The sequence below is a fragment of the Lutjanus erythropterus genome, chromosome 12, assembly GCF_056507025.1.
Source record: "Lutjanus erythropterus isolate fLutEry1 chromosome 12, fLutEry1.hap2, whole genome shotgun sequence".
In the NCBI taxonomy this organism is placed as follows: Eukaryota; Metazoa; Chordata; class Actinopteri; order Lutjaniformes; family Lutjanidae; genus Lutjanus; species Lutjanus erythropterus.
The window spans coordinates 27,447,701-27,465,271 of NC_139328.1; the positions used below are offsets into that span (position 1 = coordinate 27,447,701).

The 17,571-nt window shown below is 39.4% G+C and overlaps 1 protein-coding gene across 3 annotated transcripts in view; it reads left to right on the top strand.

Moving 5' to 3' along the window:
• The window catches only part of LOC146318111 (low-density lipoprotein receptor-related protein 8-like), a 118,243-nt gene that overhangs the window by 43,907 nt on the left and 56,765 nt on the right, over window positions 1-17,571 (top strand). The window lies entirely within an intron of this gene.

The following is a 17,571-nucleotide window of genomic DNA, read 5'->3' on the forward strand; positions in this document are numbered from 1 at the left end:
CGCAACATGCACCGACAGCCAGGTCTGTGCTTACCCACCTGGATATTTTGATGAATGAAATTGGATCCGCATGTCAGGGAGTTTGAAATAAGCATATAGAAATGCCCCAATAAATCTATATAAGAGCAGCAGACCTAAAAGCTGAGTGCAAACCACAAACCAACGAGCTGCTGACAGACGGGTAACACTGAACTCCAAAAAAAAGAAGAAAAGAAAGGGAAAGGAAAGCAAATGCCTCAAACACTTTTTAATACACATGGATGAAGCATTGGAGCATTGTTGGAGAGGTTTTTCTGTCCGGGTGCAGCGGGTGCTGCCAGGTTATGCGTGCTTGTAAACAAGTGGGTTTGCAGGACATCGCAGTGCACGCTTCAGCAAGCTTCGTTACCGTTTTAGCCCGTGTACTGTATAAACTGAGCACATTCATACAATATCAGATCAGTCTATTTAATGCATGTCAAGCATGAGGGCTTACATAATATACTGTTCATGTTTTCCTATAATGTATACATTTGAACTCACACCTATGTGCTGTTCAGGCAGGTATTGATGCAGCATACTAACATCAGAATGCTGATCCCCCACCTCAGTGGATTTTTGTAGTCGGACATATTTAGTCCATCTAGATGTCGTCGTGTTCTAGCACCATTTAGGTCAACAGTCAGGTAACAGTTATTTGAAAATCTGCCGGGAAGCCTAGTTGTGGTTGCGACCGGGCCAGCATTACAAGGAGTAAAAATCTCAGGAACAGTGTCCTTTTTGTTCCTCGTGCCGTGCAAGATGCAACACTGACAAGACGGTGATGATCCTGATATGAGGGGAATGGAAATAAGGGAACAGGCACAGTGAGAGACACTGTGATATATAGTAACACATCAAAAATCCTGAGTGAAAGAGCCTTTAATTTATTTATTACTTGCCTCAGGCAGCAATAAAGGAGCTGAAGAAGAGAAATGAAGCAGTTTATTTATGAAAATCGATGTTCACAAACAAATAAAAAATCACAACTGTTGCTATTAGCCGCGACATCTCTTTTATGCTCAGTCTTGGGGTTAAGACAAGGATTAGTTTAATAAACAACTTTTTGGCTTATGATTTTCCAGCTGATCCAAAAACTGTCAAACCAACATGAGCCAATGAGAATCAGGCTCTCAATGCTTTGTGATGCAGGACATAAGGCACCAAGAAGAAGAGAACCCCCCATTTTAACCCAAACCATGATCTCTCCATAACCCTGGTCAGGTGTTTTTTTTGTCCTTAAATTAGTGTGTACCTTAGTTTGGGAGGTGCAGAATGAAGAAAAAACATGTACAATCCCGGGTTCTCCTCTAGACGCGAGCACGCTAGAGTGAAACAGCCAAGTTTGAAATATTGAATAGTTGTATCTCCTCAGGCATCAAGAAAAATGAACCAGTCTAATGAGGGAAGCATGCAGCCTGAGGCAAGAGGTTTGCAAGTAGATGTTAGATGGAACCGGCAGAAAGGATCTAAACTGTTGTATTTGGAGGTAAAACCAAAAGTGAGGGCACTAATAATGTCATAATTCCTCTTTGCAGGGGAAAATGTGGCAACTTTTGTAAGTTACTTTAGATCGGTGGTAAAGGTTTACAACAGGCAGTTTGTATGGTAATTATACTGCTTAAGAGAGTGAGATCTGCTGTTACAGTTGATCAGATTTTTTTACATCAGAAAAAAGCAGAATCCATGGCTGGGTAAATATGTTGGCATTTCGCATGTTGCATGTTGATACGCTGTAATGCCTTCATCTCCATCGTTCAAGACGAGATTTAATTTGACTCTCTGAGAACCTGTATTCAGATTGCTAATTTACCTTGTTATCTCAGCTCCGGCGGCCGTTCAGCCACCTCGCCTGCCTCCACTCGCCCACGCACTTCAGTGCTCAATGCTGTCTGATGGCGAGTGCACAGAAAGGCCTCGATTACCTCTCTGCCAAGCTGTTACAGCCAAGGATCTCTGGCTGGCTCACTTTCAGCCTGTGCCAGTCTAGCGCACCCACACACGGGTCCTGATGGGGGTTAGGTGAGATGACATCTCCTCAGCCAAGCAGGGGCTCAAGAGTGGGAGGCCTGAACCAGTTATTAATTGTTTTCTTTCTTTCTTAAATGCTAATTTCTTTTTCCTCCGTGACTGCTCGCTTCTCTCTTGAGGTTACATATATCAGACAGAGCTGAAGGCACCGCACTGATAAATAACAATGTCTCAGGGAAAAGCAGAGAGCATCAGAAATGTGTTACACTAAATAGGCATCTCCAGGTCTTCATCAGGCAGATGTTATCCTCATTATGCATTTACTGTAACATCTGATGTACACCACACTGCCTCTGTTTGTTTTTGTGTGTGGCATCTGCACGTAGGAGTCAGAAATACACTGAGGCGGTGCTGTTCCACAGCGATCACTTTCAAAAAGAGCGTAACTTCAGCCGGACGAGCAGAGTCTGGCAGCTCCAAATAATATATAGTATATTTTATCTAAAAGATTTCATTATGAAGCAGGAAGTCATGAAATGTTCGGTTTTCAACTGCACTAACTTCACGGAACTACTATTCAGTTGAAAATGAACATGAAACACTATATTTTCAGGATGTGTCTGATTTAATCTAAAGTAGCCACACGGGAGAGAAACTGTGCTTCAAACCACAGATTCAGTTAGAAGCTACAAAAGTACTGAGAGATGAAAGCTGATAGCCAAAAGTATCTACAGGCAATGGGAAAAGGGTCGGTCGCCTAGTTCTAGTGGGTTTAGCCAAATTTGAAAAGCATTAACAGCTCAATTAAGAAAAAAAAAAAAAGTGACTTTACCTTTAGCCAAACAAGCTGAGTGTGACAGCAGTGAATATTTCATTGTATCTGTTGAAATAAATTTTATCTCATGTTAAAATGCTACAGAGACATCTGTGACACCAGTTAATGAACTAATTAATGAACTAGTGGCTCTTTACATTGTGTACAAGACTTTAAAACTGGCGTTATTTTGGAATATTAAACAATTCCTTTCTCACCCCAAAAAATCTTTCCAAATCTGAGCTGCAGAACTAAATTTTTAAAGGCCCTGAAAACATCAGCTTCCTAACATCTTTCTCGACCACAAGCCTGCCAGATGCATTCTTCACTGGCGGGGGTCTCATGGGCTAAATTATCTGAAGCATTTATTTGCAAGTCAAGTCTCTGCTCAATTTGATTATGCCCAATAAAAAAGCACTGTATTCTTTTTGTATTTGTATATTTTTCAACCTGTAGTCAGAACAGAGTGTGTTCCTGAGCCTGGAAGAGGTTTACTATAAATGGCAGAGTGCTACACAACAATTCTGCTACCAAAATTTGATCAGTTTTGTTTATAAGAGATGATTTTCTTTTTTTTTTCTCTGCGAACCCATTGATCTGAAGTGGGAGGGGCTAAGTTGCAAAAAGGTGATGTGACAAAATATCGTGCATCACTATCAAATCTGATCAAACAGCACCAACACAGTCCTGATGTGGCAGATTAGTTTTTCACTGTTAATCATAAATAATAATGCATAGACTTTTTTGACTTTTATTGTTGCTCATTTATTTTTTAATACTCAACCAGCATTTTGTCACCGCCCCTCACTCACATGATACAAGTCACATGACACGTGTAATGTTATGTGCCTTAAAACTTTTAATAGTGTGTTTGTTTGAAGCATCCATTCAGCCACCTCCTCCAATTGCAGACTTTCTCCCCATACAGTCCTGGTGCGTTTCTTTCAACGGCTACAGTGTGCGTCTGTTTGAGTCGCCAAGGCGCCGTGACAAAATGTCGATATTTGACGAGTTGGGAATAAGGCCGGGCTGGAGTATTTAATGTTATGGAGAAAGTTTTGAAAAGCTTTGACAGCTGTGTTTGATGAGAAATGCATGCTGGGATACAGCAGTTATCTGCCCCGAGCTCACACAAGTCAGTTCCCAATGCTGATAAAATGGTGCATGAGCTGATCTTGGGCCGTGACCGATGATGCTTTGCAAATCCACAAGAACATTAAAACTCCCCCTCAAATTTGAGAAAATGTACCAGTGTCACAGTCACAGGATGATCAGTCATACCAAATAAAAATATTCAAATAACTTTTCTGTTTTTTTGTTTTTTAACAGCAGTGGGACTTTTCAAGAATGACTTAAATGATGTCAGAGTGTTTAGACAGGACAGCAGAGGTTGGTGAGTAATGCTGATAAAGACAGTGTGTAACAAGTTTGAAACGGATATCTTCACTTCTACCCACCATTATCACGCTTTGATCTGCAAAACCCCTTTTTAAAGTTGCTGTGGGAAGGAATTAAAATGCACCAAGCGGAGCGGGAAATGAATCAAGAAAAAGCCAAGTGAATCTTTCAGCAGATATTCATTCTAGTTTTGTTACATTTTATTGGCTGTGGATGTGTGGGTCGGTCGGATGAATAATGTAGCAGCCGAGCAAAGCTTCTAATGTCACCCCCAGAAAGTTGAGTGCAAGGAGGGAGACATAAAGGGACCTCTGAAGGATAACAAGTTTATATTGGAAATCCAATTAAAGATAAATGAAGGAAGGATTCGTCTTCAGGATTCATCTTGGCTGCAGAATAAAGAGATAGAGATCTGGGCTGAGAAGAAAGCCATTTATATGGAAATCCCATATGTATTCATATGATGTTGTTATGTAAAAATTTCATGTACACCAATAGTCAAAATTTTTGCTAAGGTTTATATTTCTCTCTGTGAAAAAAAAGACAGAAATGTTCTGAATTTGTTTTAACCAAGTGTCTTTTTAGGTGCGGAGTGATGTCTGTTATCTTTTTACAGAGCTGAAGGCAAAATAGAAACATTTATATTCTCCTCTTTCTTCCTCCTAATGTAAAAAAAAAAATTCTAACTGTAATCCAGGTAGTCCTTGCTGCTGTGTAGTCACCCTGATTATGTGTTCAGATCGAGGCTGTGTGTTGAACAGAGGGACTCCTAATGAGATCCACTTCATCACAGCGTTCTTTCAGTTTTGAGTGGATGCATCCGTGGGATAATCACACTGGTGAGACAAGAAAAGGATAAAAAAAAAGACTCAAGGATGGACATTGTTCCACCGTGCATGCAGCGTCTTAGGCAACAGCAACCAGCCTACTCTTGAATGGCTCTCTTATCATCTATCTCATTAACCTCATTTCACTGCTAAATTACCTGTCTGTTTCAGCCTTTTGGTAAGATTACACAGCTATAATGAGGATTGTACATCTGTCAGGGAAATTTACTATATCCAGTCTGACATGCCACCAGATTCAGGCATGCATGATGGAAATTTTTCAGCCGATACAAAAAAACTGCTAGAAACCCATAAGATAACAGAAAACGTAACATTTTTGTCATTTTAAAAATGAGATGATGTAACCATTAGTCTCTGCACACCTGAGGGTAAGAAAAGGTTTAGATGTAGTGAGCAACGATGGATGATTTAGCTTTCCACAGCTCCGACTGGACCAAATCAGTCAGACTGAAGTTCTGACTCTCCTAATGTAGCTCATTAAAAAAAAATCACAAATGGTGGCCTGGTAGCTCAGTTGATGGCGTGTTCACTTCATGTACAGAGGCTGTGAATATTCTGCAGCGACCGTGGGATTAAAGAGTTACACTTTTGTTTTTTGTTTTTTCTTACTTCCACATGGCAACTTGAACTATATTTATTAAAAACTTAAACTTAGTATTAAATTTATAAAAATAATTCCATGTCTGAAATACTATCTAAACTAGACTAAACAAACTAAAACTAAAATATCATATGAGTTTGGTTAATATTATGCACAAAAATGAGAGATAAATTATTTCTTTCGTCTTCTCTCACAATGTAGACATTTAGCAGATGTTCTTTTGATATAACATATTATCATTAAACTTAAGTTACATACTATCAAACTAAACAAAACACTATATTATGGTGTCTTAGCCCTGCATACCTGCAGGTAGGAGTTTTGCATCGAATTCAAATGCTTAAGTTTTGAAATGAACAAAATAAATAAACAAAGTAAACCAAATTAAACAAGTTTTCCCACCCTATAATCTTTTATTGAGATATTTTTCACTTTCTAAAGCTCAAAGATTCAAGTTAGTCTAAAGAAGAAAAGGAAATTATCAAAACAAAACTGTTAGTTGGTAAAACTTTATCAAAACTTAAGAGTTTGAATTGGGATCAAAACTCAAAAATCTATTGAAGTGAGTTGCCTTGAAATTTTTAGTTTCCTCAACTTTTTTCATTTTTTCTTTGTACTTAGAGATTTAAGGGTTTCCCTCTCAACATATATGGAAATCTTTAAGGGGATTTTGTGCAACTCACTTTAAACCTAAAGCATTGAAAGGATGAAAATTTAAGGGAAACCTTAGGCTAAGTGGTTTTATGCATCCAGGCACAGGATTTTGCTTTACACACGATCCCATGCAACACTTCACTTGAAATCCAAATGCCACCAAGCTTTACATTTATCAATTAGACTCTGCTAAAGTCGGACTTGTTTTGCTGTCTTAACAGCGGAGGGAAGGGCAGATTTCACACAGACTGCGCCCAATCTTTAACGTGATAGAGATATGAAATATGCCATTATGTAAATAGCAGAGACCAGTGAGCGCATGTCAGTTTTACACGGGCTAATTACATATAGACAGAGCATACACCTTTAATGCATCACGCTCCAGTTATGCCAGAGCTCGATAAGCCAGGCTGTACTCTCACATGCAGCAAACCCTCATCTTGTTTTTCATTCAGTTTGCCCTCCAACCCTCCTGTACTTTCTGTCTATTTCAGTTTCACATGTGCACAATCATACAGTACACGCTCACATTTGCACACACACACACACTCGGCTAACTATTTTGGACTCGGTGCTGCAGACATCTGTGCCACAATCATTCTGGCTCACCGAGTGGATTCCCAATTACACGCTGGAGTAGCGTTACACTGCCGTATTAAGAATTCAAATTCGGGCCACACTGAGGGAGTCACTCTCATGCGCTGAAAAATGAATGACTCTTTGGAGAAACATGTGAAGCGCCAGAGCTCATAGTTTTTGTATTAGATTAATGTGTAATCAAGGAGGAAGTGGGCCACAGCAGCCAGCTGTGCAGCAGCTTCCCGGCTCCTCGGCCGGAGCATCGACATTTGTAGCTGGCCCCAGCCACTTTTTAAGAATTTAAAGGATGTTAGGCACTTGACGCTTTCTGGCAAAATTGCTGAGTTCAGCTCAGTTCTGCATGTCAGTTTGTCCTCTCTGCTTTCAGATTCATTTGGAGGAGCTGACAGGCGTAGGGGGACTTCACAATGTTCCATCTTTCTTGTGGAGTCTTTCATTGTGTGAGAAGGACACAGCCCCGAACTGGTGCATATTTGGAAATTGTAGACTATGTAAACAGACGGAACTTTTTCCTTTTAAATCCACAATATTGCGTTTTCGATTTGGTCTTCTAAGTGTTACGTAATTTCTAGTGGATTATAGATATTTCTTTGAAAGGGGGTTTGATGAAAACTTCCTTCTATAAACCTCTTTGTAGATATTGAGCTTCAAACTCCTTTGAGATTTCCTCTGGGGGAGTAAATAATAAAGCCTCGCTTTTTTATTGACTTTATAATAGGGACTATTTTCTTTGTAAAGTTGTTTGGATTGCACATACTGGATCCTACATTTCTCTGTCTGTTTAATCCTTTGAATTTCCATTCACGTGGAGATGTGGATTGTTACAGCAGGTGCTGTGAAAGCTATGAAATCTGTTTGCCGGTTACTGTGGGCTGTTTATGTCGACACTCAACAATAAGACAACATGCACACACTGAACGCAGGTGTATAAATGTATAGTACATCTGCTCTGTGGCTGTTCTGTACACAGTCTTTCCATTCTAAGTGTTGTTTATCTGTCTCTTTGATGTCATCAGCTTTTAGGCTGATATTGTATCATCATCATATTTTGGAGTCATTTTCTTTGTTACTTACTTAATATGACAGAGTTCAGGAGAGGAAGCAGGTGCTCCTCATCTGTACTGACATTCAGTTTGGGACTCAAAAAATAACTGTAAAAACATCTTATGGCACATCTTAAAATGTAATATAATATTATTGGCCATAATATTTTGTATTAGAAGAGATAAAGACAACGGTAACACAACAATTACACAACAATAATAGGAACTAATAGATGACGTTTGCTTTCATTATCTGTCAGTTATTTTCTTGATAATCATTTAGTCCTGTGAACTTCCTTAAATGTACTACATGTAGGTTCTACTGGTTCGGGTCAGGGTCAGTTTGATGACATCGTGAAGTAGCATGGGATCATGGGAGTTGTTTTCTACACTGTTAAACAACCACAATTCCAGATGAAAATCTGATTTGACTCAAGCAGAAATCGTGTTCATGGTCGGGTTTTATTTGCTGCTTTTAAATTGACGTAAATTTTTGTCTTGGAGAAAAATTTCACCTCGGCATGTGATGTTGACACAAAGAAACTCAGAACAAAATTAAAGCTAAACACATTTCCAGTTTGTTTTACAATGATTTGATCTCAACAAATCGGACATTCAGATATTTGATATTTGAGTTCTTCAAACTCTTACAATGACTTATTTCTGGCAGTGAGGGAAAAAAGTTTTTTTTAATCACCTGGTGGGTTCCCATTACCTGTACAATTATAACACAAACACTGCGACTTATTGATTAATCAACAATGGTCAGTTGCAGCTCTAAATAACAGTTAAGTCTGAATAGTAACCTTTTAAAACCCAAATTATAAGTAATAACTATGAATGAAAAAGAAGGGTGGCATGGTGGCTCAGTGCTTACGGCTGTGGCAAGAAAACCCACTAGCTTGGCTATTTTAAATGCTGTGTATATGTGATAGACTGGCATTCATTATTCAGCTGATGAAGTCACACTCAGGGGGTTCAGGTACAACACTTGATATTAAGCAGAGGTGCATGCCACAGTACATTACTAGCTAATGCACTTTGCTGAAAATAACAATTTTCCATCTTGTAGTTTGCAAGCAGCAAGTGTTCTCCGCTGTAGCAGATCTATAATTCAGAGAGGAGGACATGTACACGCTAACACGGTTTAATGAAGCAGTGAATCTGAGTATGACTCACAGCGTTTTGTGCCTTTTTGGCTCTGAGGCTGAGAGAGAGGGACTGAGTTATCGCCTTCACCATCAGAGCCTGGACACTGACAGACACAGGAGTACATGCTTTGGAACACACTTACGGTACGCAGACCCAAATAGATGCACACACACACACACACAGACTCACAGACAGACCTCAAAAAGCCTTTTAGCGCTAGCAGTTGGAAAAGAGGGCTGGCAGTGCTCAGAAAAAAAAGAAAAAGAAAGAGAGAAAAAAGAAAGAACTACTTATATCACGTCACTTTACAGGTGTTCTAATAAATGTTACATTGTCATGATGAATAACAGGTAGAGCAGGACAAGGAGGGCTCGTCTTGCACAGTAATGATGGAGTCGAATGCTAAAACAGCAGTTTTTGTTGTGAGCCATTGTTATGAAATGGTTGGCACAATTATTTACATGGCTTATACAGCTCAATTATAAGAGTTTAGCTTTTAAAATCACACTGAAATCACATATCTGCCATCATAAAACCCTGTGGTTGGTTGGTTTGATATCGGACCACGAACAGACCACACCAGAATTTGCTATTGTTTGGTCTGCACCAGATTGAGTCTCAAAAATTTCAACATGGACATTCAGTCCATGAAGAAGACCGAGCTGAATCCAATCATGAGGCAGTTTTATGGATCCATCTGGACAGTTGTACTGAATATCAGCACGACAGCGACTATCTACGACTATTTATTTTATTGCTTTATTTGGACATTGTTCAACTCTATTTCTTCATTAGGTGGAACTAGCAATATAGTAGGGCTGCAAAATTAACTGAAATATTGTCAAAATTGCAATTTGGGGAAGTGCAATATCTAATTGCAGTAGCTGCAATTTTTTCATTAAGGAAAATTGTCTGACAAATCAGCTTTATCATATACTGTGGTGCTGCAGACATGGCTTGGTCTACAAATATTGTTCCAGATGTAAGAAAATATGCACAATGTTTGGTACAGAACCTAAAAAATGTCACATCATTATAATTTTAATTGTTTTTTTCAGTGAAAAAGAAAATTATGATGCAAAAATCATTCCCACTAAATGTAAATCATATTGCAGTGTCTCTGCAAAAATAAAAAGATGAGAAAGCTCATAATTTCAATGCAACAACAATGCCTTCATTAGGTTTTTGAGTTTTGAATCAAATTCTTGGTAAAACGCTGGGTGCTTGACTCAAACAGAAGTAGCAGTGAAGCTAGGACTCAGGGGAAGTCGACCGCAGCGGGGACGTCAGAACAGCGGGACTTTATACCACTGGAAACCAATAGCAACCATAACTGCATTTGTCTCCATTTGTATTTCAAAAGTGTTCTCACTGAGCTGTGATCTGGATTATTCTGGTGCTTGAAAATTATTAACCTCTATTCACTTTAATGTCAAGGAGCTCACATTATAGGTTGGTAAACCAGAATAGTTTGAGTCAAAAATCTATTGAAGAAAGTTGCCTTCAAATTTGACAACTTTTTCATTTTTACAGTGTGTTGCGCAGCCCTAAATAGACAAGTCAGGCTGTCAAAATATGCTGAGTGCACAAATTCACACGTAAAAGCTGTCATGAAGTGGCTGTAGGATGAATCACCACTCTATAACATCTATTAGCGACTAGAGGCAGCAAAGTAGACGTTAATTTATATGAATAGGCTGCAAATTATTACTTCTGGAGCTCCATATCATATTGGAGTGTAGTGTTACATTTGTTATGAAGCCGCAGTTCATTATATCAAATCAGTCGAACAGATTTTTCAGCTCCACAGTGCTTATTAGCCCCCACTTGAATCACGGTGTTACATACCTTATTCCTGCCTGACAACTGACAAATTGAAGCATTTCTGCACTTCTTCATCGAGAAGCCAGGTTTAGGGTAAAAGGCTCTCAGCAAAAACAAGGTCAACCGTGATGATCAAATAAAAAAAAAAAGTCAAGCTATTACACCGTAGCAGTGTTGAGGTGAACACTGCCTTTGGGTTTGTAAACGGTGATTAAGTCTAAACAGATCTCCTGCCAAAACGCCACAGTGGAGATGAATCCTCATTTTTCACTCTGATGGTAAACAACAGGCAGGCAGTCAGTTTGTCTCTGAGTAATTGGCTTTTATTATGTCTCCTCCTTCTCAAGCAAAAACCCCATTACCCATGTCTTTATAAAATCTGAGCTTCACTCATCAATAGCTGTCAGAGATACCACTGCACTCTCGGGAGTCAAGGTGCTAATGAGAACCGTAAAGAGTTTTCTTTGGTTCCTGGAAGAAGCTTTTATAAAGGTTCCACTTGTTATCCTTTTAGCGAGTTTTACCTAGAACCCAAAATAAAGGGTTATACCTAAAACCATCTCTGAAAGGTGTCACCCAAAACCCAGTATAAGAGGTTCTAAAGGAGAACCCTTCCCTTTCCCAGAAGCTGCTTTCCATTCCGTTTTATTGAGAACCTATCCTGGGGTTTCTACCAAGAGCCCTTTTATTTTCCAGTGGTTTTACCTAGAACTCAAAGGGTTCTACCAAATAGCATTTCAATCCAAGGGTTTTATCTCATATCCACTCAGGGGGTTCTACCGAGAACCCCTTTATATTCCAAGGTTTTTATCTGGAACTCACTAAGGTGCAATGGTTCCATCCTTAACCCTCTCTGGGGGTTCTGTCAAGAATCTGTTTACCTTTTACGAGTGCTAACAAGAGCTCACTCATAGGGTTCTACCAAGAACCCTCTCATAGTATATTATTGTACAAAGACCCCTTGATGAAAGAGTTCTTCAAGGATTACAGAAGAATTCTTTCTTACAAAAAATGGTTCTCTGAATTTAAAGGGTTCTTAAAGGAGCCTTTAGTCTTACAAAGAACCCTTTGTGAACCCTTTCTTAAAATCTGGGTAGAACCTCAGCCCTTCAGGAAGAACCCTTTTGGAACTGTTGCATCTGAGAGTGCAGTTTGTTGCGGTTTGGTTTCTGTGTTTGTATTTGGGAGGAACAGAGCTCGCGCTTCATTAAAGACTCATCAGTTAAAAGGACAGGACAGCGCGCCCTCCGCTCGGTGGATTCAGATTCTGCTCGAGTCCGCGCTCTGCCCGCCTCTCCTCATCTTTCATCTCTTTCCACTTGGTATGGATGGCTTTGATTTTGCTTTAGGATAAGAATCTGAAAGGTCATACAGCAGTTTGTCTCTTCATTTTCCCTCTCATACAGTATCTTGCTCCTGGCGCGTCTCCTTTCTTATGGATTCCTTTTCTCCTCTGAAGTTGCCCTCCGTCACCCTTTCGTTCATTTTCTCTGTATTCCTTCTCTGTTTCTTGTTTTCTGTCAGGTCCTCGTTGGACCTACATTAGTTCGAATTCATTCAGACAGCATGTAATTTCCTCTCTCATAGATTCCACCTCCTCGTCTCTTTCATCTCAGACATTTCTAAGAGATGTTTCCTGTATTTCATCCCCGACCAGCCAGTCTGCTGTTTGATTTTCAGACACTGCTCAGTTGTAATCTTTCTTTTTGACTAATCATTCCTTCCTGTCTTGAGTTTCTGCAGCATTCATTAAGTGTGTTTGCTCACTTGTCACTTTCCACTGTTGTGTCTGGAATGAAGTGAAAAGCATATCACAGGCAGGCAACATCAAAGATTGTCACACACCTTGACTTTATAGTTTTATGCCTTGATTATACACTTTCCAAATTTCTTATACATGAAACAGAAAGACAAGCAGAGCTGCAACAATTAGTCAATGAATTGTTTCGTCGAAATACAAACCAATTGGAACCATTCCAAAAACTTTGGGATGTAATTAAAACATAATGCAGTAATTTACAAAAGCGTTTTGACTTGTATTTAATTGAATATAGTACAAAGACAAGATATTTCATGTTCAAACTGAATGACCTTGTTGTTTTTTGTTAAGATACACTCAGTTTGAATTTGATGCCTACAACACATTTCAAAAAAGTTGGGACAGGGACAATGAAAAATTGGAAAAGTCGTGGAATACTCAAAAAACACCTGTTTGGAACATTCGGCAATTAATCGGGTTAATTGGTCTTCAGATGAAAATCACATAAGTGGCACATCTGAAAACCAACATTGGCTGCCTGTGACCTTTGACCCCTCAGGAAGCACTGCATTAAAAACCCTTGGGAAACACTTGTCGATACTATTGTTGGTAAACACACTTCGTCGCTGCATCTACATATGCAAGTTAAAACTCTACCATACAAAGTGTACAGCCATGTTGCAACAACATCCAGAAACAAAGCTGACTTCTTTGAGGCCTAAGGTCATCTGGGATGGACTGATGCAAAGTGGAAGAGTGTGCTGTGGTCTGATGAGTCTGCATTTTAATTTTTTGAGTGGGGAAATCATGAACACCATGTCCTCTGGGCTAAAGAGGAAAATGACTATCCCCATTGTGTCCCAACTTTTATGGAATTGTATTTTATGAGTTACCAATGATTTTGATAACTGATTTATCGTTTCAATCCTCAATCAAGCAAAAATGTCAAACATTTGCCGGTTCCAGCTTCTTAAATGTGAGGATTGTTTTCATTTATGGTAGTAAATGAAGAGTCTTTGGGTTTTGGACTGTTGATTGGAGAAAAGTAGCAGATTGAAGACATCACTTTGGGCTCTTGAAAACTGTGATGAGCATTTTTCTGACACTTCATAGACCAAATGATTAATTGATTAAATGCTTGTTGCGGTATTACGTCTTCTGTGTTTTAAAAGGATAGTCTGGATTCTCCAAAGTCATACAAAAACACAAGCGAACAGATCAAGGCAGCAGCAGACCAGCAACACCTGTGATCTGCGAGGTAAAATGACTGATTTCACCTCTGGAGTTTGGTCGGTTAGGAGAGAGCAATGTTTGCCTTATGTAACGGCAGTTTCCTGTCAAAAAGCCTTTTCTGTGAAACTAAAGTAGTGTATAGGGCCCACTTAAATTGATATTGATTTTTTTCTTTAGGTGGACTGTATTTAGTGGCGAAAATACATTTTGCTGCTGACCCTGTCCACAGCAGTGCATTGCTTAGCTTTCATGCTGGTAGACGTCTCTGCTTCTCCACGCTAGGGTTGCGTCGACTGGCATCTCCTGTAGGTGATGCACCGACTGTGGATAAGCACCACATACATTCCCCACTTCAAATAAACCCAACTATGCCTTTATTCAATAATAAAATAAACTTTTTTTGCCCTAAACAGAAGAAATGAAACATCACTTTTAGAACTCTTCCTTTGATGTATATAAGCCATGAGGGAAAGGGCAGAGAATGCCAGAGCTGGCAGGTGGAAGAGGTTAGGTGCATGATCACCAAGCAGGACACGGTGCGACAGAATATTTTAGCACACACCTGTCAAGAACGTCTAGTGACAAAGTGTGAATTACAGCAAGCTGCTGTTCGCCGACCTAACGCTGCAGTTTGTTCACAACTACAATTTGTCGACTGAAAAATGACTTTAGGCAGATATCACTACTCAGCAAGCAGAGTAATACAATGTTCTGTGAGCCTGAGGTGCAGATACGGCCCCCGAGCACTGCAGTGTCCAGTGTTCAGTGTGTACACGTGCATGTGTGTGTGTGGGGGGGGGTCAGGGCCTGTCTGCATCAGCCATTCTCACTGCTGCTTCTCCCCAGGCATCAGCTGCCTCTCCAGCCTCCTCTCTGCTGTCACCCCGACATGCTGCAGTGACACACACACACACACACAGAAGAAGTGAAGGGCTGAAGACGTGCCATGATGCTCAAACGACATCTAATGGCGGTTACTTCACCTCTCTGCCAGGCCGATGTGTCAGCCGTCATTAGCCTTTTGTCAGTAGTGTATTGATTACTGAAAATCTGTACTCTAGTGGAAGTACTGTTATACTACTGAAATATTACTCAACTACAAGTAAAATTACTGCTGTTGAGGCGGGTCCAGTGCACTGTGGCTGCTTTTGGAAATGCAAATCAGTGCAGAATGATTTGACTCTGCACAGTTAAAATGACTAATGGAAAAGCCCTACCTGTGTGGTTTTCATTGGCCAGTTCACAATCATATAAGCCCAGTGGCTACAAAAATGCAGATGAAAGGTTTTGATATGACTTTAAACTGCAGACCTACTCAATTGGGAATTATGACTTAAAAAATAACATTACATAGTGTAATGCATCCACAAGACGAGTAAAATAACAGACTTAAAAAATACTTTTAAAAGTAAAAGTACCCAAATAATTAGTTAATTACAGTAATTTGGGTAGTTGTAAGTTGTTTCCTCCACCCCTGCTTATTTCAGTTCTATGTATCGGCTGATACGTAACTAGAAGGTGCTCACCACTCCTCTTCTCCGTTCGCTGCACTGGCTTCCTGTTGCAGCTCTCAGTCCAGAAGTCTGGGTCTGACACACAGGGCAGTGAGAGGAGCTGCTCCTTCCTCTTCCAAGCCGTGGTTAAACCCCATGACTGTGGCCCGGCCGTTACACTCGTCTGCTTCTGCACGAGTGGCCACCCTGTCGCTCCGAGGACCCCGCGGTTGCTCATTCCGGTCAAGACTTTTTTTTTCTGCTCTGGCTCCACAGCATAAAATATCCTGTGTTGTTGCAGCTGGACACTCTTTTGTACCCGTGTCTCGCACCCTGTTTCCTGACTGCATCTATCTACTGTCACTGTAGTAAATGCCAAAAAAATCCTTAAAAATAAAATTTAGAAATAGTGCAGCCGCTGGGTAGTTGTTGTTGTGATCCCTTAATAACAAACTTTAAGGGATTGTTATAAAATGGTATGTTTTAAAAAGTGTTGTTGCAAGGAAAATTACCACGATTATTCTGACTTGGAAGAAATTGTTCTGTCCAGTTTTTTACAACTGTAAAAATGCATTGTAGTTCACGCTTATTGTATAAATGCTTTTATCAGTGATACCACAGAATAACAGAAAATGAATTTTCACTCTAGTAAATTAAATAAAACATACAAGTTAATGTAAAAAGAAAACATTTAGACTCCGGAAAAAAGCAATTCAAATGAAAACTAAAATGCACTCCACACTTCACAGTAGCTCATTTAATAATTAAAATGCATGCATGCTGGATTTACATTAGATAAAAAGGAATTCAATTTTAGCCTAAGTGCAGTGTTCTAACAAATGTATTTCCATACAAACAGATGTGCTTTGTTTAGAAATATGGTTTGGCAGACCGTGTCCCTGTCTGGTCCAATTACCCACAACAGTTTGCACCTAACATTGCCAGTGACAGCATCAGGGATTCTGTTCTAACCTCATAAATGATATTCATTATGGAGCGTGTTCTCAGTCATCACGCTACAAATGATCCTCTCATTGTATTGCTTATCAGCTCTAACAATGTTGTCAGTGAGCTTGATGTAAAAAAGAAAACGAACCTTGATGCTTTGCTGCAAAGGGTGTTGGTGAAAATCGTTCCAATATTTCTGCAGTTGCCAGAAAGATTGTAGAGTAGCTCAACTGAGAAAAACAGAAATTATAGTTTGATGAAATAATATACCGCTGTACCATGTGAACATGTTGTGATTAGAAGTGGGTGAAAGACAAGTTAAAAAGCTAATACTAAAGCTTAAATGAATAAAAAATAGTTTGCTATAATTAGATAAAATTTATCAGTTTTCTATAAATAATGGGTAAATGGTTGAAATAGTTAGGTCATATACTTAAAGTTGAACTTGACTGGAGTGGAAGGAAGTGGAGAAACAGCTGAAACAGTTATTTTAATGATATAAACATAGTAGATAAATTGTTTAAATTGTTGGCTTAAAGTGATATTTCAAAACACTGCAAAATCAAAAAATCATAGTTTTCCTCTTACCTGTAGTGCTACTAATCCATCCAGATTGTTTTGGTGAGTTGCAGAGTTTTGGAGATATCAGCCATAGAGATGTCTCAAGGATACTTGAATGAGACAGTATTTGGCTTCGGTGCTCAAAGTGCCAAAAAAATACATTTGAAAAATTCAACAGCAATGTCTCTTTCCAGAAAATTATGACCCGGTTACTCAAGATAATCCACAGTCCTTGTTGTAAGCAGTTTCATTTAGGACTTTTTTTTAATCTACTGAACTACAGCCACTTGCTGTATCACCATTAAAAAGGAAGCATGCATCTAGTCATAGACAAGAGGTTACAGCTAGGAAGGCCGGCATTAATTTTCACTGTCATGAGCTTCTCGTTATTTGTCCTCTTTTGGCACTTTGAGCGCTACAAGCTGAGTGCCATCTAGTTCCATTATATTTGAGAGAAGAGGCTGATATCTCCAAAACTTGACAGCTCACATCAAACCAATCAAGAGAGATAAAAAGTACTGTACTGTATTTTGTATTTTTGATTTTGGGGTGAACTGTTCCTTTGAAGTAATGGATAATTAGTTGAAAAGTCCAGTTGAAACCAGTCTTAGTGGTAGAAAGACAAACACAAACTTGATCAAACAGACCTACACT